The 24,496-nt window shown below is 45.2% G+C and overlaps 2 non-coding genes across 2 annotated transcripts; both read left to right on the plus strand.

The window, feature by feature from the left end:
* Positions 1-12,361: 12,361 nt before the first annotated feature.
* On the plus strand, positions 12,362-12,443 carry trnas-uga (transfer RNA serine (anticodon UGA)). Its single transcript has one exon. It is a non-coding gene; the product is annotated as a tRNA-Ser (tRNA).
* A 6,652-nt stretch (positions 12,444-19,095) lies between these two features.
* On the plus strand, positions 19,096-19,187 carry trnar-ucu (transfer RNA arginine (anticodon UCU)). The gene is given in 2 exon segments: positions 19,096-19,132; positions 19,152-19,187. It is a non-coding gene; the product is annotated as a tRNA-Arg (tRNA).
* The last annotated feature ends 5,309 nt before the right edge of the window (positions 19,188-24,496 follow it).

The raw sequence follows: 24,496 nt of genomic DNA on the forward strand, positions 1-24,496 counted from the left end.
CTTCCATATTGTAATCTGAGAGTGTTGAGCTGATCGGACTGATTTGATAACAGGAACACAAGGATATGTTCCTGAACTGGGACTCCAGAGGCCTGAACTGATCTTTCGTGACAAGATTTACTTAATCTGGAATTGAAATTTCGTCTCAGTAATGGCGCAGAAAGGTTCTGCTTCAGACGGATCATATTTCCACAACTGGGAACACATTTACACAACAGGGAATGATCTGACACAATCACAGTGAAGATCTGTCACCGGCACAGTCACGGTTCCAAGAGAGAGAACAGTTACACAGCAGAGAGCTCAGTTACACAGCAGACAGCAGAGAGCACAGTTACACAGCAGGAAAAACATTTAATTGCCTATCTTTGTGGAACAGAAAATGCCTTTTTCCTAAATAACCAGTTTTTCCATTTCAGTACCTTGCTGGTTTGCTCGGCACCTTTTCTGTGTGTCATTGTGTGTGTGTCCTGATAGTCTCTTCCTGCTTTACTGTGTGTCTTTCTCTGTCTGTTACAGCCGTGCTGATGTTCCGTGTTATTGTCCAGCCAAGGTGAGCTTCACAACACGTGGTTCTCGTTTAAGAGTAAAATAGTTATGTGGCTGCCGCAGAGCAGCAATTGCGAACACAGTGGGTCTAAAAAGCAGAGTGGCGCAGCGCAGCGTGTTGGGTCCATAACCCAGAGGTCGATGGATCGAAACCATCCTCTGCTATTTATATTCTCAGTCACCCCAAAATTAAACATGACTCTATCACCCTGCGGCACATCCGCCTTTTATTTTCAGTAGATTAGTATCAAAGTGTTGCATCCAGTGTGAACGGGACATTTTCCCCAGGAATGAAGCAGACAGCATTACATCACTGTGAAGCTCAAAGTAACAAAATAGGGAAGCTCTTCAATTGACTCTCTCTGAGGAAAACAGACAACATCTGCTGTGGTGTGTGAGTATTATTGGTGCCAATATCACATCTCCACTGACTGGAATGAGTTATGTTTTATTAACACAGTCATGTCATTTGGTAAAGATCAAACCGGGAGTTTTTTTAGTGTTTTCAAATCCTTTAACAGCGAGAAGGGGAAAAGTTTATATAATAACTTCCAGGAATACCCCACAGAGGGGCAATAAGCATATATAACAATATCCAATAATAAACTACTATAGAAACCGAGATCACACTTTCGCCACTCGGACGGACGTGAACAATCCAACCAGACTATTTAGAACAAGCGAAGATTCCTGCCTCCAGCTACCTCATTTTCTCCAGCTCTCTTCCTCAGCTCGAAACACACGAAATCACGCAAACGACTCCGATCAAATTATTATTGCGATGGCCGGGAATCGCACCCGGATCAACTGCTTGGAAGGCAGCGATGCTCACCAGTATCCCCCCATCACATACCGCCGAAGGTTGAGTCCTTTTGATGCTTTGCATTAGTTTGATAAATTGTTTCGTAAACGATGTCTTACTATGTTTATGTTATTTCACTCCAATTTGAAATGCTCCTGAAAGAAAGTGTCCGTGTCGCACTGCTCCCTGTCAGCCAGGAGATGGCACCAGTCCACAATAAATGTATTTATTTCTGATGTTCTGTGTGTCATTACATAGGACTCTTGCTCTGGCCTGAGACCTTACCTATTCCTTGTGGCCTGATGCTGCCGTTTGCACCCTGGTTAAGTAATCATAGAATGCCTCCAGTGCAGAAGTAGACCATTCAGCCCATCCAGTCTGCACCGACGCACGGAAAGATCACCCCAACACGGCCCAATCATCTCCGAACCGTTTGGATACATCAGGTGTCAGTCTCGTCTGGAGACCAGGGTTCAATCCCACTCCTGACATTGACATTGATTCTCAGCTGCGATAAAATGCCAGATGTCCCGGGTTCAAAAATCCGGGCGAGCCCGGATGGTGTCACTGACTGAAATCGGGAGGAGGTTTGATCTCCCGGGAAGTTATTGCAGCGAATATATCAGTGCAGAACACGTGAAGAAACGGACAGGGTATTTAAAGGTCGTTTGATCATGGTGTGGGATTCTGAATTTCTCCTCAAGTAAAAGCAGACGCACGCTTTTGAATCCGCGCAGCTGGCTGAATACAATGGTTATTTGTACCTGATAAACCTTTGATTTGATCAATGCGCTTTCGGGGTGAGGTGGCCGAGTGGTTAAGGGGACGGTCTGCTAATCCATTGTGCTCTGCATGCGTGGGTTCGAAACCCATCATTGTCGATTTTCCATCCTGCTTTCTCCCAGTGGGACTCATTTTTCCAAAGTTTCTGCAATCACCGATGTGACAATCCAGTCCAAGTTGTGAGGCCGGATTGCATCGAGTTAGAACATAGAACATAGAACGGTACAGGCCCTTCGGCCCACGATGTTGCACCGAAACGAAAGCCATCTAACCTACACTATGCCATTATCATCCATATGTTTATTCAATAAACATTTAAATGCCCTCAATGTTGGCGAATTCACTACTGTTGCAGGTAGGGCATTCCACGGCCTCACTACTCTTTGCGTAAAGAACCTACCTCTGAACTCTGTCCGATATCTATTACCCCTCAGTTTAAAGCTATGTCCCCTCGTGCAAGCCATTTCCATCCGCGGGAGAAGGCTCTCACTGTCCACCCTATCTAACCCCCTGATCATTTTGTATGCCTCTATTAAGTCTCCTCTTCTCTCCAACGAAAACAACATCAAGTCCATCAGCGTTTCCTCATAATATTTTCCCTCCATACCAGGCAACATCCTGGTAAATCTCCTCTGCGCCCGCTCCAAAGCCTCCACGTCCTTCCTATAATGCGGTGACCAGAACTGTACGCAATACTCCAAATGCGGCCGAACCAGAGTTCTGTACAGCTGCAACATGACCTCCCGACTCCGGAACTCAATCCCTCTACCAATAAAGGCCAACACTCCATAGGCCTTCTTCACAACCCTATCAACCTGGGTGGCAACTTTCAGGGATCTATGTACATGGACACCTAGATCCCTCTGCTCATCCACACTTTCAAGAACTTTACCATTAGCCAAATATTCCGCATTCCTGTTATTCCTGCCAAAGTGAATCACCTCACACTTCTCTACATTAAACTCCATTTGCCACCTTTCAGCCCAGCTCTGCAGCTTATCTATATCCCTCTGTAACCTGCTACATCCTTCCACACTATCGACAACACCACCGACTTTAGTATCGTCTGCAAATGTACTCACCCACCCTTCTGCGCCTTCCTCTAGGTCATTGATAAAAATGACAAACAGCAACGGCCCAAGAACAGATCCTTGTGGTACTCCACTTGTAACTGAACTCCATTCTGAACATTTCCCATCAACCACCACCCTCTGTCTTCTTTCAGCTAGCCAATTTCTGATCCACATCTCTAAATCACCCTCAATCCCCAGCCTCCGTATTTTCTGCAATAGCCTACCGTGGGGAACCTTATCAAACGCTTTGCTGAAATCCATATACACCAACATCAACTGCTCTACCCTCGTCTACCTGTTCAGTCACCTTCTCAAAGAACTCAATAAGGTTTGTGAGGCATGACCTACCCTTCACAAAGCCATGCTGACTATCCCTGATCATATTATTCCTATCTAGATGATTATAAATCTTGTCTCTTATAATCCCCTCCAAGACTTTACCCACTACAGACGTGAGGCTCACCGGTCTATAGTTGCCGGGGTTGTCTCTGCTCCCCTTTTTGAACAAAGGGACCACATTTGCTGTCCTCCAGTCCTCTGGCACTATTCCTGTAGCAAATGCTGGAATGGGTATTAAGGGCGCTGGTTACATCACTGCTAGAGTTTTCCATATCACTTGACATGTGCGACATGATTGACAAAATTTAACTACATCTTTATGTAGTCCAGGCCAATAAAAATGTTCCTGGATTTTAGCTTGAGTTTTCCCTTTTCCCAAATGACCTCCCACTGGTACCTCATGTGCAACTCGCAACACCTCTTTTGTATACCCTACCGGCAATACTACTTGATGAACTTCTGCCCACTTTTCTTCCGCCTGCATATGTACACGTCTCCATTTTCTCATTAGGACATCATTTTTACGGGAATAACACTCTGGTATACTCTCAGATTCCTCTTCCGTTTATGCTTTCTGATATATCCGTTTCATTTCTACATCTTTCCGTTGTAACTCCGCCAATTTTCCTGAACTAAAAATATCCGCCTCATCCTCCACCTGTTCTTGTTCTTTTTCAACCATCTGATCAAAAATCGTTTCGGATAATTGCACTTCAACTTCATCTTCACTCTTTGATTTCTCATCTTGTCTTAGCCTGTGACTTTGCGACCTTGTTACTACACAATCCGGAAAAATCCCAGGATCTTCGTCCTTCAACACTTCAGTTGTCTGATTTTCCACTGGTTTATCAACCACGGTAGGCATCACTCCCATCTGCGATGCAGCTATACATTATCCAAGATAAACTGTATTCCTGGACAAGATAGTTTATCTATTACTCCGACTAGCACTTCCCTTCATTGGACTTTCCAACCTTACCTTATATAATGGAACGCTACTCCTCTCACACTGAATTCCACATACCACCACCTTTTCTGGCAACATTCTTCCCAAACTACATAATTCCTCATCTCTTACAATTAAAGATTGACTAGCTACTGTATCTCTTAAAATTGTGACTTATTTACCTGCTCCTCCTGATACACAGGAGTAAACTTTACCCAGACAACTAAATTCTTTAAATACATCTGGCACCTTCTTAACAATTACTTCCTTAACAGGCTGTACAATTGTTTGCACCTCCTTCACTTCCCTTGGGCTTTCCTTTACCACTCTAACAAACCCCACCGTCTTATCCTGTTTTACCACATCAACCTTCTCAGTGCTTTTGTTCAACCATCAACACTGTGACTTTACATGGCCTAGTTTATCACAGTGAAAACATTTGAAACTTTTCAGTTCTTTTCCAACTTCCTGGATGTCTTTTTTAATCTGAGGTACTCTCTCTTTAGTGTCTGCCATCAGATCACCTTTACCTTTACCACTTGAGTATTTCTCATGTCCCCAGTTTCTATCCCTCACCGGCTGAAACTGATGTCGGAAACCAATCTTTGATTTATGAACAAATTCATAATCATCTGCCGTTTCCGCTGCTAATCTCGCAGTTTTAACCCCCTGTTCTTCCACATGAGTTCTCACTACATCAGGAATTGAATTTTTAAACTCCTTAAAACGTATTATTTCTCTGAGAGCTTCATACGTTTGATCTATTTTCAAAGCCCTTATACACCTATCAAAATTACTCTGTTTCAGCCTTTCAAACTCCATGTATGTTTGACCAAATTCTGTCCTTAAATTTCTAGACATTTGTCTGGAAGCTTCCGGCACTAGCTCATATGCACTCAAGATGGGTTTCTTCATCTCCTCATACGTTCCAGATACCTCCTCCGGGAGTGATGTAAACACTTCACTCGCTCTACCTACCAGCTTTGTTTGAATCAGTAACACCCACATGTCCTGTGGCCATTTCATTTGTTTCGCTACCTTCGCAAATGAAATGAAAAAGGCTTCCACTTCCTTCTCGTCAACGGTTGGTAATGCTTGGACATATTTAAATAGATTCCCACCAAGCCTTCGACTATGACGCTCTTTCTCACTATCCTCGTCGCTATCATCCAACTGTACGTTTCCCTTCACATCTGCCAATTTTTACAGATTGTCAAGTTTCATGGCCATTTTCTGAAGTTCAAACTCCCTATCTTTATCTTTTTCCCTGATCTGTATTTCCCTTTCCTTTTCTTTTTGTTCTGCTAGGGCTATTCTTGCTTTTCTTCTTTCTTCTCGCTCCCTTTCTTTTTCCTTTCACTCTCTTTCTCTTCCTTTTTCCTCTCTCTCACTCTCGTATTCAAGCCGCTTTAATTCGTTCTCATGTTCCATTTGTTTCATTAGCAACTGAATTTTTGCCATTTCCAATGAGTCAAACTCTATCTCAGGCAACTTTAAATGCTTAACCACCGTCATAACTACCTCATCTTTTCGCATTTTGTCAGGTAATGTTAACTGCAATGTTCTTGCCAAATCTAACAGTCTGTTTTTCGTTCCTGTCCGTAAAGTAGTACGTGTGACATTCTCCACATCCAAAAACTTCTGGGCCTCTGAAAGAGCCATGGTTCACAACACTCTCCCCACTTAAACTAAAATACCACAGCGGAAAAGCAACAATCCTTCACTGTCTTTAAGTTCACAAAAGCCAATCCAATAGATAGACTTTTATCCCGGATGAGCCCCCAATTGTTATGGGCGAGGCGTTTTCAGAACACCAAGATGTATTATGAAGTTCAACCAATCTCTCCCTTCAATGGATTTGTTGCTTTTCTTAGCATCTTAGCACATGGCTTTTTCCCTAGGTGTGGGATTACAATTATGGACACGTGGGTTTTTAAACACAAAAAACTGTTTATCCAATGAACTCAACTTAACATCTTAAATAAACATTGGATCTCTTAACACCCCTTACTTCAAAGATCACTCAGAAAATATTGCAATGGTAAATAATTCCTTAAAATGTGCCTTCAAACTTCCAAGCGACTTAACACCTTTAAACAGAATCACATCAGGCTAAAGGCTTTCCAATTATGAATTTAAATCTCCCAAATAATCCAGAGATCGTCCTTTATGTCAGAGGCCCAGATCCCTGCAAACACAGACGCTCCCAAGCTCTTTTCAAACTTGCAGCTCTCTGGAAACACACAGACACACACAAGCTGCTTTTAAACTGAAACTAAAAACCTACAAAATGGCTGACCTAAAGCCCAGCTCCAACCACTCTCTGACATCACTGTTTTCTTCAATGTACATTGATTAAATGTCCATGTCTTGAAGGTAAAGTCACATAACAGTACACTATGAAACCATGTGATTTATCTACCTTCTGTGTCTGATTCGTCATTGTTTGCGATACGACTTACCACAGTGGTATCATCCACAAACTGAAAGATTGAGTTGGAGGTAAATCCTGCCACACAGGATTTCCCTCCATATTCAGCGGGTCCGTTCATGACAAGACTGAAGAACGATCACTCGTCTATCCAATCAGTGAGGTTTGCCTCACTGTGAGACAAGATTAACAGAGAGAAAACCAGACGAATTAGTTTCAGATCACACGGCTATAATAGAACTGAATCATGAAAACCCCGCCTTCTCACAATTCCCGTTCCAGCCTCCCGGGACAGGCGCCGGAATGTGGCGAGTCGGGCTTTTCACATTAATTCATTGAAGCCGACTTGTGACAATAAGCGATTATTATTATTATTATTGCTCCTCGCCTGAGGTATGGTGATCCTCAGGTTAAACCACCACCAGTCAGATCTTACCCTCAAAGGGCCTATGGTGATCAGGGACTTAATTTACTTTAGGACTGGATCAATGTATGACATTTCCAGGATGTGACTTCCCTCAGATTGGCCAAATGATTGACAGCCGGGAAATTAACGACAATTGAGGAGTTACTGCTACCTGAGGCTTGGTTGGAATGTTGGTTTTAAAGATTCATCATGAAATGTAGAGAGAAAAAGTCGGGAAAGTGGACATGAGGATTATCATGAAATCATTAAAATGTAAAAGGAGGCCATTCTGCCAATCGACTCTGCAACGATATTCTGAAAGAGCCCCTGTGTCCCCGTCACATCCCTGTAACACTACCCACCTTTCTGAAGACTAAGGGGCAATTTAGCATGGACACTCCACCTACCCCGCACACATTTGGACTGTGCGAGGAAATCGCAGCACCCGGAGGAAACCCACACAGACACGGAGAGAAAGTGCAAACTCCACACAGTCAGTGATCAAAGGCTGGAATTGAACCGGATCGCGGGCGCTGTGAGGTCGCCACTGTGACAACGTGCCACCGTATGAGGTCATAACACGTCATATATCAGGTCAAGCATGATCTCATTGAAATACGGAGCATATTCGATGGGCTGAATGGCCTACTTCTGCTCCAACGTCTTATACCCTGATATTGTGTAAATGTGGACCGGGTCTTGTGTAAAACTCTTGTTCAACCAACACAGACACCGCGTGTCGACTGCATCTGATTATCTGGCGCAGAGAAGGTGAGTGTGGAACACGTGTCGTACCCATCAAACTCTGCTACTCACCTGACTGAGATTTGTTCTGTATCTGTAAATCACAGGTAGTGTTCGCGAGTGGGGGGAACACTCTGCACCTCAGTCTCTGGAACAGTTTGTGAGAGCAGGATTCCTTCATTATGAGTCAATATCTGGTACTGTATGTGAGGGCGGGATTCAGTTTCTATCAAACATTGGTACTGAATGTCACTGTGGAAATCTTTCTGTATCTATCAATCACAATTACTGTTTGGGAAAAGTGAGATTAATGCGTAACATCAGCACGGCTGTGACAGACAGAGAAAGACACACAGAAAAGCAGGAAGAGACTATCAGGCCACACACACAATGACACAGAAAAGGTGCCGAGATGGAGAAAAAGGTGATTTAGGAAAATGTGTTTTCTGCTGCACACAGAGAGGCCCTGCTTGTAAATGTATATCCTGCTGTGTAACTGTTCTCTCTGCTGTGTAACTGTGCTCTATGCTGTGTAACCGTGCTCTCTGCTGTGTAACTGTGCTCACTGCTGTGTAACTGTGCCTGCTGCTGTGTACCTGAGCTCTCCGCTGTGTAACTGAGCTCTCTGCTATGTAACTGAGCTCCCTGCTGTGTAACTGTGCTCTTTGCTGTGTAAACGTGCTCTCTGCTTTGTAACTGTGCTCTCTGCTGCGTAACTGTGCCTGCTGCTGTGTAACTGAGCTCTCCGCTGTGTAACTGAGCTCTCTGCTATGTAACTGAGCTCCCTGCTGTGTAACTGTGCTCTCTGCTGTGTAACTGTGCTCTCTGCTGTGTAACTGTGCTCTCTGCTGCGTAACTCTGCCTGCTGCTGTGTAACTAAGCTCTCTGCTGTGTAACTGTGCTCTCTGTTATGTAACTAAGCTACCTGCTGTATAACCGTGCTCGCTGTTATGTAACTGAGCTCTCTGCTATGTAACTGAGCTCTCTGCTGTGCAACCGTGCTCTCTGCTTTGTAACTGTGCTCACTGCTGTGTAACTGTGCCTGCTGCTGTGTAACTGAGCTCTCCGCTGTGTAACTGAGCTCTCTGCTGTGTAACTGAGCTCCCTGCTGTATAACTGTGCTCTCTACCGTTTAACCGTGCTCTCTGCTTTGTAACGGTGCTCTCTGCTGCGTAACTGTGCCTGCTGCTGTGTAACTGAGCTCTCCGCTGTGTAACTGAGCTCTCTGCTATGTAACTGAGCTCCCTGCTGTGCAACTGTGCTCTCTGCTGTGTAACTGTGCTCTCTGCTGTGTAACTGTGCTCTCTGCTGCGTAACTCTGCCTGCTGCTGTGTAACTAAGCTCTCTGCTGTGTAACTGAGCTATCTGCTGTGTAAACGTGCTCGCTGTTGTGTAACTGAGCTCTCTGCTATGTAACTGAGCTCTCTGCTGTGCAACCATGCTCTCTGCTTTGTAACTGTGCTCTCGGCTGTGTAACCGGGCTCTCTGCTGTGTAACCGTGCTCGCTGCTGTGTAACCGTGCTCTCTGCTGTGTAACTGTCCTCTCTGCTGTTACTGTGCTCTCTGCTTTGTAACTGTGCTCTCTGCTGTGTAACTGGGCTCTCTGCTGTGTAACTGAGCTCTCTGCTGTGTAACCTTGCTCTCTGCTGCGTAACTGTGCTCTCTGCTGTGTAACCGTGCTCTCTCCTATATAACTGACCTCTCTTCTGTGTAACTGTGCTCTCTGCTGTGTAACTGAGCTCTCTGCTGTGTAACAGTGCTCTCTGCTGTGTAACTGAGCTCTCTGCTGTGTAACTGAGCTCTCTGCTGTGTAACTGAGCTCTCTGCTGTGTAACTGAGCTGTCTGCTTTGTAACCGTGCTCGCTGCTGTGTAACTGTGCTCTCTGCTGTGTAACCTTGCTCTCTGCTGTGGAACCGTGCTCTCTGCTGTGTAACCGTGCTCTCTGCTTTGTAACTGTGCTCTCTGCTGTGTAACCGGGCTCTCTGCTGTGTAACTGAGCTCTCTGCTGTGTAACTGAGCTCTCAGCTGTGTAACTGAGCTCTCTGCTTTGTAACCGTGCTCTCTGCTGAGTAACTGAGCACTCTGCTGTGTAACTGAGCTCTCTGCTTTGTAACCGTGCTCTCTGCGGTGTAACTGAGCTCTCTGCTGTGTAACTGAGCTCTCTGCTGTGTAAACGTGCTCGCTGCTGTGTAACTGTGCTCTCTGCTGTGTAACTGAGCTCTCTGCTGTGTAACTGAGCTCTCTGCTGTGTAACCGTGCTCGCTGCTGTGTAACTGAGATCTCTGCTGTGTAACCTTGCTCTCTGCTGTGGAACCGTGCTCTCTGCTGTGTAACCGTGCTCTCTGCTTTGTAACTGTGCTCTCTGCTGTGTAACCGGGCTCTCTGCTGTGTAACTGAGCTCTCTGCTGTGTAACTGAGCTCTCTGCATTGTAACCGTGCTCTCTGCTGAGTAACTGAGCGCTCTGCTGTGTAACTGTGCTCTCTGCTGTGTAACCGTGCTCGCTGCTGTGTAACTGTGCTCTCTGCTGTGTAACCTTGCTCTCTTCTGTGTAACTGAGCTCTCTGCTGTGTAATTGTGCTCACTGCTGTGTAACTGTGCTCTCTGCTGTGTAACTGTGCTCTCTGCTGTGTAACTGTGCTCTCTGCTGTGTAAATGTGCTCTCTGCTGTGTAACCTTGATCTCTGCTGTGTAACTGTGCTCTCTGCTGTGTAACTGGGCTCTCTGCTGTGTAACCGTGCTGGCTGCTGTGTAAATGTGCTCTCTGTTGTGTAACCTTGCTCTCTGCTATGTAACTGCACACTCTGCTGTGTAACGGAGCTCTCTGCTGTGTAACTGTGCTCTCTGCTGTGTAACTGTGCTCTCTGTTGTGTAACTGAGCTTTCTGCTGTGTAACTGTGCTCTCTGCTGTGTAACTGTGCTCTCTGCTGTGTAACTGTGCTCTCTGCTGTGTAACTGTGCTCTCTGCTGTGTAACCGTGCTGGCTGCTGTGTAACTGTGCTCTCTGCTGTGTAACTGTGCTCCCTGCTGTATAACTGTGCTCTCTGCTGTGCACTGTGCTCTCTGCTGTGTAACCGTGCAGTCTGCTGTGTAACTCTGCGCTCTGCTGTGTAACAGATCTCTCTGCTGTGTAACTGAGGTCTCTGCTGTTTAACCGTGCTCCCTGCTGTGTAACCGTACTCTCTGCTGTGTAACTGTGCTCTCTGCTGTGTAACTGTGCTCTCTGCTGTGTAACTGAGCTCTCTGCTGTGTAACTGAGCTCCCTGCTGTGTAACTGTTCTCTCTGTCGTGGAACCGTGACTGCCGGTGACAGATCTTCACTGTGGTTGTGACAAATCATTACCTGTTGTGTAAATGTGTTCCCAGTTGTGGAAATATGATCCGTCTGAAGCAGAACCTTTCTCGGCCATTACTGAGACGAAATTTAATTTCCAGAGTTATTAAATGTTGTCACGAAAGGTGAGTTCAGGCCTCTGGATTCCCAGTCCAGCGACATAACCTTGTGTTCCTGTTATGAATACAATTCATTCAGCGTCAATATTTTCATGGAAGCGCCCACGACCCTAGGATTAAGGATCCCATGCTCCACCGACTGAGCGAGCCGGGCTGGTGCTGCACTATCTCTTAAACCTCTTCTGGAAGAGAGTTGCTGCGGTGCTCATTCGGAGTGTCAGTGCTGACTGGTTGGGCCGAATGGCCTACTTCTGAGCTGGATATTCTACGATTCTATGATACAAGGAGGTTGATGCGGTGGTGTCCTTCTGCCATACTGCCCACTCCTGACACCATGTAGAAATGCTGCTCTCTCAATGACTGGCGACCAAGGAGTTGTAATAAAAAATAACTGATTTAATAATTGAGCAGGTCCTCCTGGCTTGTGCTCTGACCGCGATCCGGGGAACTGCCGGAATCCCGACACGTGATCATGTTAGATGCGTCATCAGGTCATCATGTGACCATTCGGCCTGCACAGGTCTCCTTCTGTGCTGTAATTTCTAGATTTCATAATTTAAAATTTCTTCAGAATGGAAAGTGTGGTCCTGTTCCATTTGAATTTCTAATAGATTTCCAATCAGTGGAATTGTGCGTTTAGTGAGCTGAGGTTTTCGATTCTCTCAAGGCTTGTCTCCAAATCCAATGGCCATTTTCCACGAAGATTCAACCCCTCCTCACGTAAACCACGGGGCCCCGTTGATCGTTTGAATACAACAACTTCCTGGAGTGATTCCAGGCTGGTTTTAGAATGTATTCCATCGACCAAATTATTAATGAATGACTCACTGGACCCAGCTGCGATGGCCGAGTGGTTAAGGCGTTGGGATTGAAATCTATTGGGGTTTCCCCGCGCAGGTTCGAGCTCTGCTCGCAGCGACTGTGATTCGAGATGTTTGTTGAATTCCCCGCGCCAGCCGTTGAGTCGGGAATGAATCGGAATGTTTGTAAATGAACGGTTTGAACCTATATCGAGCTTAGTCAGATATTTAACATTTTTTGGGAAACTGAACGAAATATAAAGAAGCTCGCACTCAAAACAACAATCAATAAAGAATAACGTTTCCTGCAACGTTTGGAAGGAGAAGCAGCAACGGCAGCGAATGGAAACGTGGTTTGGTTTCATTCAGGTGAATGTATTTCTGGGAAAAAAGATCGTGGTAGAAATGGAACATATTTTATCTCTCTATCTGTTTCTTTGTTTCTTTCTCTCTCCCTCACTCACTGTTTTTGTGCTTCTCCGGGGACTGATTGGATACACAGTGAAACTCAGCCCCATCTCATCCCAACTCTTTTGGACGAATACGTCCTGGTGATGGACGGTCCTGAATCAGTGGAAGAATCGACAAACTATTCCATTCTTGGCTCTGTGAGAAGTTCCATTCCTGGTTGTGAGGTGGTTCTGGGATAAAGGGATCGAGAGAGAATGAGGTGACTGCAGTCTGACTCTTACTCTGAAAACCAGTTAGTGCGCCCTTGTACAAAGTGGATGTGTCTGAGAACAGGAGGAAAGCAGATCATGGGTCTGTGATTGATTTTATTGAGCCGGACCTTGAAAAGTGAAGCTGCCTGTCTGAGAACTGGTAAGGAATTACGGCTGACATTGAAACGGTTCATCTTGAATTAGTTACAGCAAATCGATTCTTTCAGAGGTGTTGGTGTATTGTTTTCAGAGACACTGTCATAGTTTCTGAAAATATGATTTCTGCTTGTTTTTGTTTTGTTCAGTAATTAGGGGAATCTATTTGGAGCGGGTGCAGTTGGTCAATATCTGTGCCTCTTGCTTGGCAGCTCCCGGGAAGCAGCAGCTCCATTCCTATCGGGATCTGTGGACACAATCAGGAGACCCAAACTATTGCGCACTGCTGCCATCTCCTGGCTGAAAGCAAGTTGTGCAACAAGGTAACGATGTATTCGTGACACGTTTCAATTGGAGCAAAATAACATTAACATGGTTAAATATTATCATTGTAGTAATCACATTTAAATCCCCAGATATCTGATTTCTGACTGAGCGACCCAGCTCATCCCGATCTATCGGAAAATGAAAGATTCCCATTACAGCCCTATTGGTTACAAGAATATCCAATCTCTGATTTCAAACATTCCCCCGCTTCATTGTTTGTGTATTCGTTCTGTAAATACCGAGGGGGTGACATTACCCGGGGACAGGTGGTGGTATAGTGGGGACTGTTCCAGCATTTGACCCAGCTTCAGTTCCTGGCCATCACAGTGGTGAATTATTTAATTAAATATCGCAGGTCAGGACGGAAAAGGAGGGGACACTCCTCATATAAAATTCACCAACTGTTCTCATCACCCATGGGTTTCTTATCTAATAACCAGCATCAATTTGTTTTGCGTGGAAACATGGTTTAAATAAACAACAATCTTCAACATTAATAACTAAGTTCTCAGTCTGAAACAAGAGTAAATAGGTGGGTTAAACGGGCCAGAATACGAGCCACGCAAAGTTCCGTATACAGAATGAGCTTAAAACACTCCTAGTGGCTGAATAAATAAATCACTAAGTAAGTTACATAATTAATACCAGTAAATAGTTATTACTGAAACAGGATGAAAAGAGCAGCACCAGGACACAAGGACAAGGTAAGGTCTCAGATCAGAGTAAGAGTCCTATGTAATGACACACAGAACATCAGAAATAAATTGCATAAATAAATTTATTGCGGACTGGTGCCATCTCCTGACTGAACGGGAGCCGTGTGACACGGACACTTTCATTCTGGGGCGTTTTAAATTGGAGTGAAATGCACGCAAACAACATGAATTTCTTTCTGCTCACTGTGCCCAGTTATAGTGATCTGTATTAAACAGCAGGAGCGGGACCCACAGTCTTCCCCTTCTTTTAAAAGAATTTAGAGTAACCAAATCATTTTTCCCAATTAAGTGGCAATTTAGCGTGGCCAATCCACCTGGTTTGCACATCTTTGGATTCTGGGGACGGAACCCACGCAAACACGGGAGAATGTGCAAACTCCTCACGGACAGTGACCCGGAGCTGGGATCGAATCTGGGACCTCGTCGCCGCGAGACAGTAGTGCTAACCACTGTACCACCGCGCTGCCCTCGCAGTTTTCACCTTCCCGGTGAGTCTGAATTTCAGTTTGGGGGTTTCAGAGAGAGTGGATGGTATTGTGCAAACTGAAGTCACTTTTCCTGTGAATGGAGCCGGTTAAAGAGCCCTGGCCGGCCTGAGAGTCCCCGAACCCTGGGTCAGTGGGATCCTGGAGACAAGGCAGATCCCAGAGAAAGGGAAATAGATTAGAGATAGAGGGCGGATAGGAAAAGCGAGGAAGGGTGAGAGGGGGGGAAAGGAGGTGAGTGACACAATGGGGGATATTGTGAGAGGAACAGATGGAGGGAACTGGAGGTAGGGAGGCAGCTGGAGGCAGGATTCCCCTTTATTTATCCTGATCATTACCACTTCAAATAATTCGAAAAGATTGTCATGCATGATGTGCCCTTCTTGAAGCCATGCTGAATCTGTTTCATTATGTTATATATTGCTAAATGTTCTGCTATTATATCCTTTATAATAAGAACATAAGAACTAGGAGCAGGAGTAGGCCATCTGGCCCCTCGAGCCTGCTCCACCATTCAATGAGATCATGGCTGATCTTTTGTGGACTCAGCTCCACTTTCCGGCCCGAACACCATAACCCTTAATCCCTTTATTCTGCAAAAATAATGTACTCTAACAGTTTCCACATGACAGATATTATGCTAACTAGCATTTAGTTATCTGTTTCTGTCTCCCTCCCTTTTCGAATAAGGGTGTTATGTTGGCAGTTTTCCATAAAGAACAGTACAGCACAGGGACAGGCTCTCCGGCACTCCAAGCCTGCGCTCATTGTGATGCCTGTCTGAAGTAAACACGCTGCGATTTTCCAGAATTTAAGGATTCATGGAAGATTTTCACCAGTGCATCCTTTTCATCGATGAGAAGTTGGTAAGAAGGTTCTGAATGTGCAGCCTGGTTTGCAATATTGGAAATACATCTTCCGGAAGCACACTCTTCACCACTGATACCACTCCAGTCAATCCCCACTGCACAATCTCCTCGGTCTTGGCGGTTTTCCAAAGGATTTGTTTGAACCCTCGCAAGGATCTAACAATCCACAGGAATGCCATATGACTCCAATTCTTTGAATCCCATCTATCAAAGCAATTTTGATAAAAGGAGGTAATGACACATTATAGACAACGACATGCTTCCTTCAATGTTAATCTCCTTAATGACATCAAATACAATTGGCCTGAAATCTCTATTGAATAAATAAACAGCAAATTCTGCAGTCAGTCCAGGAACAACCCGTGCCTTCATTCCACATATTGTTACTTTCATTTCCCTAATCCTACTTCTTTATCACAAAGGTTTCTTTAAACTCCCTTCAATAAAAGTGCTCACTGTCCTCATCGACCATTCGTAAATGTTTTCTTTTGTCTCAAACTTATGTCAAAGAGGAACGAGAACGACTGGCTGTAGGTAATGTTCACATGTCATGTGGACCAGATGTGATGCAGCTGAGGATGCTGAGTGATGTATTAGTGGACATTGTGAAGTTACTGGACAGAAACTTCCGAATTCTATTTGATTTTTTAATGGACAGCTACAATCCACTTGTTTATTCCAGGACACAACAATGAATAAAGTGAATCAGTGCTGAACAGTTTCTAACATCCCAATCCTCCAGCGTGTTCTTATTGACAAACCGGTCCTGGATTGAAGTTTTTTGCTTAAAGAATGAGACCACCGCCTCCTGGGAATACAGGAGCGATCCCTCGAGGACCTGAGCTGTAAATGTGAAATTCAGTGAAAGGATTTCACCCTCCGTACGGAATCTGATCACCACCTCAACCCCAACATTCAGCTTGAGTGGGCAGGCAAGACAATTTCCTTCCCCCAGCCCCCCACACAGACTGGGTAATATCCCAAACTCGTATCCTGCTATTATCACATTGCTCCACAACATCGCTCTCTTCCCAAATCTCCAGGAATCTCACCCCAAATCCTCAAACCTATTATTCTGTATTCAAACAACATTTTGTCCCCTGACTAAGTTCATCCTGGGAAGAGAGGTTTGGTATTCCGAGTTCCTCTGCAGATATCCGGTTTTTGTTTAATGACCAAAAGAGGCCTAAAACCTGAAAGAAAGCCTCTCTCACAGCCCTGTGAGCATGTCTCAAATAGACGGTGCAGTCAATACCTTCAGAGTAGATAACAATGGAGAGAACTGTGAGGAATTTCAGCGTCAACATTCGGTGGAAATAAAGGATTCAAAATAAAACATTATTTTAACTACTGAACAGATTCTCTGGGAGCAGGACTGAAGTCAAAGGGAAAAATCCAGCTGATTTCTAGTCGAAAGCATTTACCATTGGACTGAATTCAGTCCTTGTGTTAAAATGTCTGTAAATTATCCACTGGAAAGTGAAGGACAATTTAAACCTGCAATTCTGGAAGAAAGACAGATTTTGCGCTGTTGTATTCTTTGTGGAGAATTACAGAACAACGAGATCTAGGGGTACAAGTTCGGAGCGCCTTGTAGGTAAAGTCGCAGGTGGACAGGGTGGTGAAGAAGCCATTCAGCAGGCTCGGTTTTATTGGTCAGGATATTGAATATTGACGCTGTACAATACATTGGTAAGAGCACACACGAAATACTATGTTCAGTTCTAGTCACCCTATTATGGGAAGTATATTGGTAAACTGGAAAGAGTCCCGAAGAGAGTTACGAGGATGCTACCAGGACTTGGTCCCCTGGGTTATAAGGAGAGACTGGACAGGCTTGGATTTTTCCCCTGGAGCGTCGGAGGCTTCGAGGTGAACTGATAGAGGTATATAAAACAATGAGGAGCATAGATCAGGCAGATAGTCAACATATTTTCCCAAAGGTAGAGGAGCCTAAAGGGCATAGGTTTAAGGTGAGAGGGGAGAGATGCCAAAGAGACCAGAGAGGATTTGCTTTCACGCGGATGGTGGTGAGCATCCGAAATGGGCTGCCAGAGGCAGTGTAGAATCGGTACAATGTTTTCCTGTAAAATACAATGAGATATTTACCTGGGCAGGGTGGATATAGAGGGACATGGATCAAATATGGGCAAGTGGGACTAACATGGTGATAGAAACTGGGCACCATGGACAAGCTGGGCCGAAGGACCTGTTTCCATGCTGTAAACATCTATGACCCTGTGACTTTATGGAGGAAGTGTTCAATCACACAGATCAGGTCAAACGCAGTGACACTCTGCTGGGATTGATCTAAGCTACAGAGTGTGAGGATGTTTAGCTGAACAAACCGGAATGCTTGAAATATTTTACGGTTCCGTGGTATCACTGACAAGAGAAATAGTTAACATTTCAGATCCTGACCTTTCAATGGAACGACCTATTCCACCGTCCACAGAAGCTGCCGGATCAGCTGAATATTTGCAGCATTTTCTGTCTTTGTTCCAGATTTGCAGCATCCGCAGTATTTTCCTGTTGGCCCAAAGGACAATGAGTTGCCTTTCCTGCACTGAGGGTTATTGCAGGTCTCTCTGGCTGTGATTTTCACTGATTATCCATCTCTGGGACCTTTATTAATCAATAGGACTGCCGTTTGTGGAGGGTTTCTGAAATCCTGTCAGGGAGCTGGAGTTAAAATACACGGAGCCCTTACTCAATCTAAATGTAGGGCAGAACAGTCTCGAGGTGCTCAACGACCAGCCCAGTTTGTTTGTTCCTGTGAATACAACAGGATATAAACACAGACAGCTGCAAACACATGTTGCATTTCATTCATAAAGTCATCGAATCAGACAGCAGAGAAATGGCCCTTCAGCCCATCGCATCTGTGCCGGTCAATAACAACCACCGAACCATTCTCATCCCATTCCCCAGCACTTGGAACATCGCCTCGTGTACCCTGGAATCGCAATTGCCCATCTAAACACTTCTTAGATATTATGAGGGTCTCTGCTCCACCAGCCTTTCAGGCAGCGAGTTCCAAACTCCCGCCTCCCTCCAGGGAAAGAGGTTTTCTAACAAACGGTTTCACAAGAAAAGCCTCTGCAGTCAGGAGCTGAAAAGGGAGAGATGACCCCTCTGTCATCTTGTACTCTGTGCCGCTATTAATAAAGTCATGACACTGTTTGATTTATAAACGACTCTTACAGCCTGCCCTGTCAGCTTCAATGATTTGTACACATGTCCCGCTGTTCCTGCACTCTTTCTTGTAAATAGACACTTTATTTTATATTGTTCTCTTCTGTTCTTCCTACAAAAATAAATCACTTCATTCCTTGTCTGCTACATGTCCTCCCATTGCACCAACCTGGCTGTGTCCTTCCGGAGTTTTAGTAGAATTTCTGTCGCGCTTTTTTACAACCATAGGGCGGCCCAAAACATTTCCAGGCAATGAAGTACTTTTGAAATGTCGTCACTGTGCGAATTACTGAACTTTTGAAATGCCTGTTGGACAACTACAGAAATCCTCATATGGGGATGGGAAAGCGCTGCAGGTGTGGCTCTGTGGCGCAACGGATAGCGCGTTGGACTTCTAGTCGCTGACGTGATGAGACATTCAAAGGTTGTGGGTTCGAATCCCATCAGAGTCGGATTTTCGGTTTGAAGAAATCAGTAACAGGTTTATCAATGTTCCGAGATAAGTGTAACTGCCGTCCCGAACTTCCTTCTGAAAAGTGACTCCAGTCACTCTCCGCTTTCCCATCTGAGCACAAAATATTTGTAAGCTGCTGACCAGAGTCAGTCTGTTCCCTCCTCAGACAAATATACCCGCGGGCAGTTTGTTCCTCACAGGCAGCTCCAAACAAGGATGATGTGAATCGACACCACTGAATGCTCACACCAACACGTTTATCTCAGCTGTAATGAACAGCTCATGTTGCAGCTTTAGATCAGACAGTGGAGGATTATCACAGGCTCTGTCAGACTGCATGTTCCTTCAGACAGGTTTCCGACTGGACACATGGAATGAGCGGCCGTGTGAACATTAGTGGTTCAGGGGGAGATTTCTCACTTACCAGACTGGAGTTTCGATTCCAGACCTTTCTCTTTCCTTGTCCTCTTGCTCATTTGCACTTTTCATTGTTCCATCAATGGTGGCCGCGTCTTCAGCTGTCTGAGCCTTGAGCTCTACAATTCATTCTAGAAAAATCTCCAGCTGTCTCTCCGCCGTCCAAGTGCAAAATGAATGAATGCAATTAGAAGCAAAAGACAAACAAACGGACGGGCAAGACACACTCCAAACAAAATGGAGAGAGATTTTATAATCTAAAATTACTGAGCTCGATGTTGAGGACGGAATTCTGTGGGAGGCTACTTAAATGTTGAGGTGGTTTTACTCGAGTTTCCGTTAATCTATATTGGAACACGGATGACCAAGGACAGAAAGGTGAGAGTGGGCAGGTGGAGAATTGAAATGACAAGTGGCAGGAAACTCAGAGTCAGGATTGTGGATTGACAGAGATTTCTCAAAGCGGTCACAGACTGTTATTTGACCTGTTGAAGTCGATGAGACCAAATTGTGGCAGCAAATACAGGAGCTTAAACTGAAAAGCACAAGTGTCTCACTGGTTCACTTGGGATGAGTGTTTTGGGCCCTTGGATAATGAGGAGGCAGGAGGTAAAAAGGCAGGAGTTGCATCTCCTGCACTTGCAAAGAAAGGTGCAGATAGAAAGTGAGCGGATATTGGCGGTGGAGCAGCGGTCGCGGAGGGGATTGTCCCTTCAGTCTGGTGAATGGGGAGAGCAGGGGAGGGTGTTTTTGATGATGTCATAAATGGTCCCTGGAATACGGAGACTGACGGGATGCAAGGTGAGAACAAGCGGCACCAAATCAGTTCAGCTCGACTTACACAGGACACAACAATGTCAGTAACGGAAAGATCTTTTGGGATAAGAGCAAGAGTTTTGCAACATCGTTCACTTATATTTCCATTTCCCACCTTAGCCGCTTTTCCTACAAATGTTGGCAGCGGTTGGATTTCCACCCGCATCCTCGAAGAGACTGAAACCTAAACCCATCTCCTCAGACCGCTCGGCCTCGCTATCCTAAAGGTTCATTGTTTCTGATACTGATGACTGGTGATTGGCATCTTGCTGTTTATCAGCTGAGTCCAGGATTTCACATTGAGAGAGAAGGAAATGATCCAATCACAGAGCTGGAACGCTGCTTCCAGTTTTCTCCCCACAGATGATGTTTCATTTCTGAGCGTTTCCAGCATTTCCTGTGTTTATTATTTATGATGATCAACATTTGAAGTAATTTGCTTTGTGATTTGTGAACATTCTGAGCTGAGTTCAGGGGACTCGGTTTCCAAAATATTTTAAAAGTTATTTGACGGGATGTGGGTGTCGCTAAATCCGTCAACATTTATTGTCCAAAATTAATTACCCTTAAGAATTTGGCGGTGACGTGAATCTTGAGCCACTGCAAGTCCATGTGGTGTATGTACACACACAGTGCTGTTAGGGAGGGAGTTCCGGGATTGTGAGCCAGCCACAGAAAGGGTGATATGTTTCCCAGGATGGTATGTGTCTCGGAGTGGAACTTGCAGGTGGTCGCTGTTTCTCTGTATCTGCTCCCCTTGTGTTTCCAGGTGAGAGGTCCCGCGGGTTTGGATGGAGCCTCACGGAGGAAAAGTCAATATTAGGGGTGGGATTCGAACACACGCCTTCAGAAAAGTCTGCGACCTGAACACTCGGCCACACTGGGAAAAACATGGGTAACAGCAAATTCCTGCGGATGCTGGAATCTGAAACGAAAGAGAAAGTGCTGGAAAATGTCAGCAAGTCGAGCAGCATCTGTAGGGAGAGAAAAGAGTTAACGTTTCGAGACCAATGACTCGGCTTTGACAAAGGGTCATTGGACTCGAAAGGTTAGGTCTTTTCTCTCCCTACAGATGCTGCCGGACCTACTGAGATTTTCCAGCATTTTCTCTTCCGGCCACGCTGACACACTGATGTGATCGACCGGTGAAGTGGGGATTGGGCCAAGCCGACTCGATGAGCCTCCTCTTGCACTGGAGGGGCTATGTGATAACTTAAACATGGTGAAAGCGGCAGCGTCCGGACACAAGGACAAGGTAAGGTCTCAGGCCAGAGTAAGTGTCCTATGTGATGACACACAGAACATCAGAATTAAATTGGAGGAATACATTTATGGTGGACTCGTGCCATCTGGTGGCTGAACGGTAGCAGTGCGACACGGATACATTCATTCAGGAGCATTTTAAATTGGAGGGAAATAAGCTACGCAGAGATTTCGTCAGTGAGTGTTGGTGGTATAGTGGTGAGCATAGCTGCCTTCCAAGCAGTTGACCTGGGCTCGATTCCCGGCCATTGCAGTAGTAATTTGGAAGCGAACTTTTGCGCGACTTCGTGTGTTTCAAACCGAGAAAGAGAAACAGTTTCTAACTCAGAATGTCGGCGCAATTAGGGAGTGGAGTGAAATAAGTAACTTTCTCATCATTTTTAATATTGTTTCAATATGGACAGTGTTCCACTATTCACCCACAAGCCGTCAAACAACAGCTAAAAGCCGCAGCTTTTTCACTTCAGCCTCATGAAGTGGACCAAACAGAGACACAACAGACACGTTACAGACGAGGATGGGATTTGAAGCCACGTGTACAGAGCACAATGGATTATTGTGCATCACCCTAACCACGTGGTACAGCTGCTTTACTTCAGGGCCCTTTAATAACCCTCAATCTAACTTCCTTGAGTTTGTTTCGCACAGTTGCTGATGTACAGAACACAGTCAAAGTGTAAATAAATAAAAATAATCTCTGAGTTCATTTGCGCTTGCGGCGCAACGGGAGCGCGCCTGACTCCAGGTCAGAAGGTTGCGTTGAAATCACAATAGGCGCACGGAATTGTTCTGCAGCCGGTTGCAGGAATTTCTCTCTGTGTGGGAATGTTCTCGAAATGACTCCATTCAAAAGCACGATGCAGGTAATATATTTCATATTTACCCGCTTGAGCAAATTTCTCAAATATCAGGAGATTCAAAGTCGTCCTGTTGAAGCAGAATGACAGTGAGTTCAGTAAGAAATGTTTACAAACAACAGCAATTTCTTTCTGCTCACTACACAGTTATAGTGATCTGTGTTAAACAGCAGGAGCGGGAACCGCAGTCCGCAGTCTTCACCTTCACGGTGAGTCTGAATTTCCGTTTGGGGGTTTCAGAGAGAGTGGATGTCATTCCGGAAACTGAAGTCACTTTTCCTGTGAATGGAGCCGGATAAAGACCCCTGGCCGACCTGAGAGTCCCCGAGCCTCCATGAATCTTCACAGCTCACAGGGTGAAGGGCTTTTCCACTTTAAAAATGACCATGTCCGGCAGCTGGAGCTTTCCCTTGTATTTTCTGGGATCTGGGAAAGAGCGGATCATCAAAAAACAGAAATGAAACACAAATAATCGCAGTATTTTTTCACGTGGGCTAAACATCAGCTCAGATGCTACAGCCGGTGGCCGCGTGGCCTAATGGATAAGGCGTCTGACTTCGGTGGTTCTATTGATGATGTGGAGATGCCGGCGTTGGACTGGGGTGAGCACAGTAAGAAGTCTTACAACACCAGGTTAAAGTCGAACAGGTTTGTTTCGATGTCACTAGCTTTCGGAGCGCTGCTCCTTCCTCAGGTGAATGAAGAGGTATGTTCCAGAAACATACTATCATCTATTGATGATATCAGACGATTGCAGGTTCGAGTCCTTCCGCGGTCGTTTTATACAGAAATCCGGTGGAACTTGTGCTGACAATCCAGTTTTCCCTCCTCTCTCATCTTAGTCTTTCGTTTACCCCCGAATGAATCTACAATATCTGATTGATTTGGATAAAGAATTGAATAAAATATTATGTATCAATCGGTTCAATACAATGCTGTGGAGGGAATTCTAATGTCCTCAGGAAGATGGTTACAGCCATAGATGTTTCAGCATGCACACTGGCCCTTCGGCCCAGCTTGACCATGCCGCCCAGTTTCTATCACGAAGCTAGTCCCACTTGCCCGCATTTAGCCCACATCCCTCTATATCCACCCGGGGGGGGGGGGGTGTCTTGACAGGATAAATGCTGAGAAGCTGGTTCACCATGTGGGAGGGTCTAGGACCAGAAGGAATAATCTCAGAGTAACTGGCCGCCCATTTCAACCAGAAATGAGGAGTAGTTTCTTCTCTAGGAGTATAGAGCATCTGTAGAAATGTTTGTATGAACCGAATATGGCTGTAGAGGGTGAACCATAGAATCATAGACGTTTACAGCATGGAAACAGGCCCTTCGGCCCAACCAGTCCATGCCGCCCAGTTTTTACCATTAAGCTAGTCCCAGTTGCCCGCACTTGGCCCATAACCCTCTATACCCATCTTACCCATGTAACTATCTAAATGCTTTTTGAAAGACACAATTGTACCCGCCTCTACTACTACCTCTGGCAGCCCATTCCAGACACTCACTACCCTCTGAGTGAAGAAATTGCCCCTCTGGGCCCTTCTGAATCTCTCCCCTCTCACCTTAAACCTATGCCCTCTAGTTTTAGACTCCCCTACCTTTGGGAAAAGATGTTGACTATCTACCTTATCTATGCCCCTCATTATTTTATAGACCTCTATAAGATCACCCCTAAGCCTCCTACGCTCCAGGGAAAAAAGTCCCAGTCTATCCAGCCTCTCCTTTTAACTCAAACCATCAAGTCCCGGCAACATCCTAGTAAATCTTTTCTGCACTCTTTCTAGTTTAATAATATCCTTTCTATAATAGGGTGACCAGAACTGCACACAGTATTCCAAGTGTGGCCGTACCAATGTCTTGTACAACTTCAACAAGACGTCCCAACTCCTATATTCAATGTTCTGACCAATGAAACCAAGCATGCCGAATGCCTTCTTCACCACCCTGTCCAC

Source organism: Scyliorhinus torazame, chromosome 24 (assembly GCF_047496885.1).
Source record: "Scyliorhinus torazame isolate Kashiwa2021f chromosome 24, sScyTor2.1, whole genome shotgun sequence".
NCBI classification, from domain to species: Eukaryota; Metazoa; Chordata; class Chondrichthyes; order Carcharhiniformes; family Scyliorhinidae; genus Scyliorhinus; species Scyliorhinus torazame.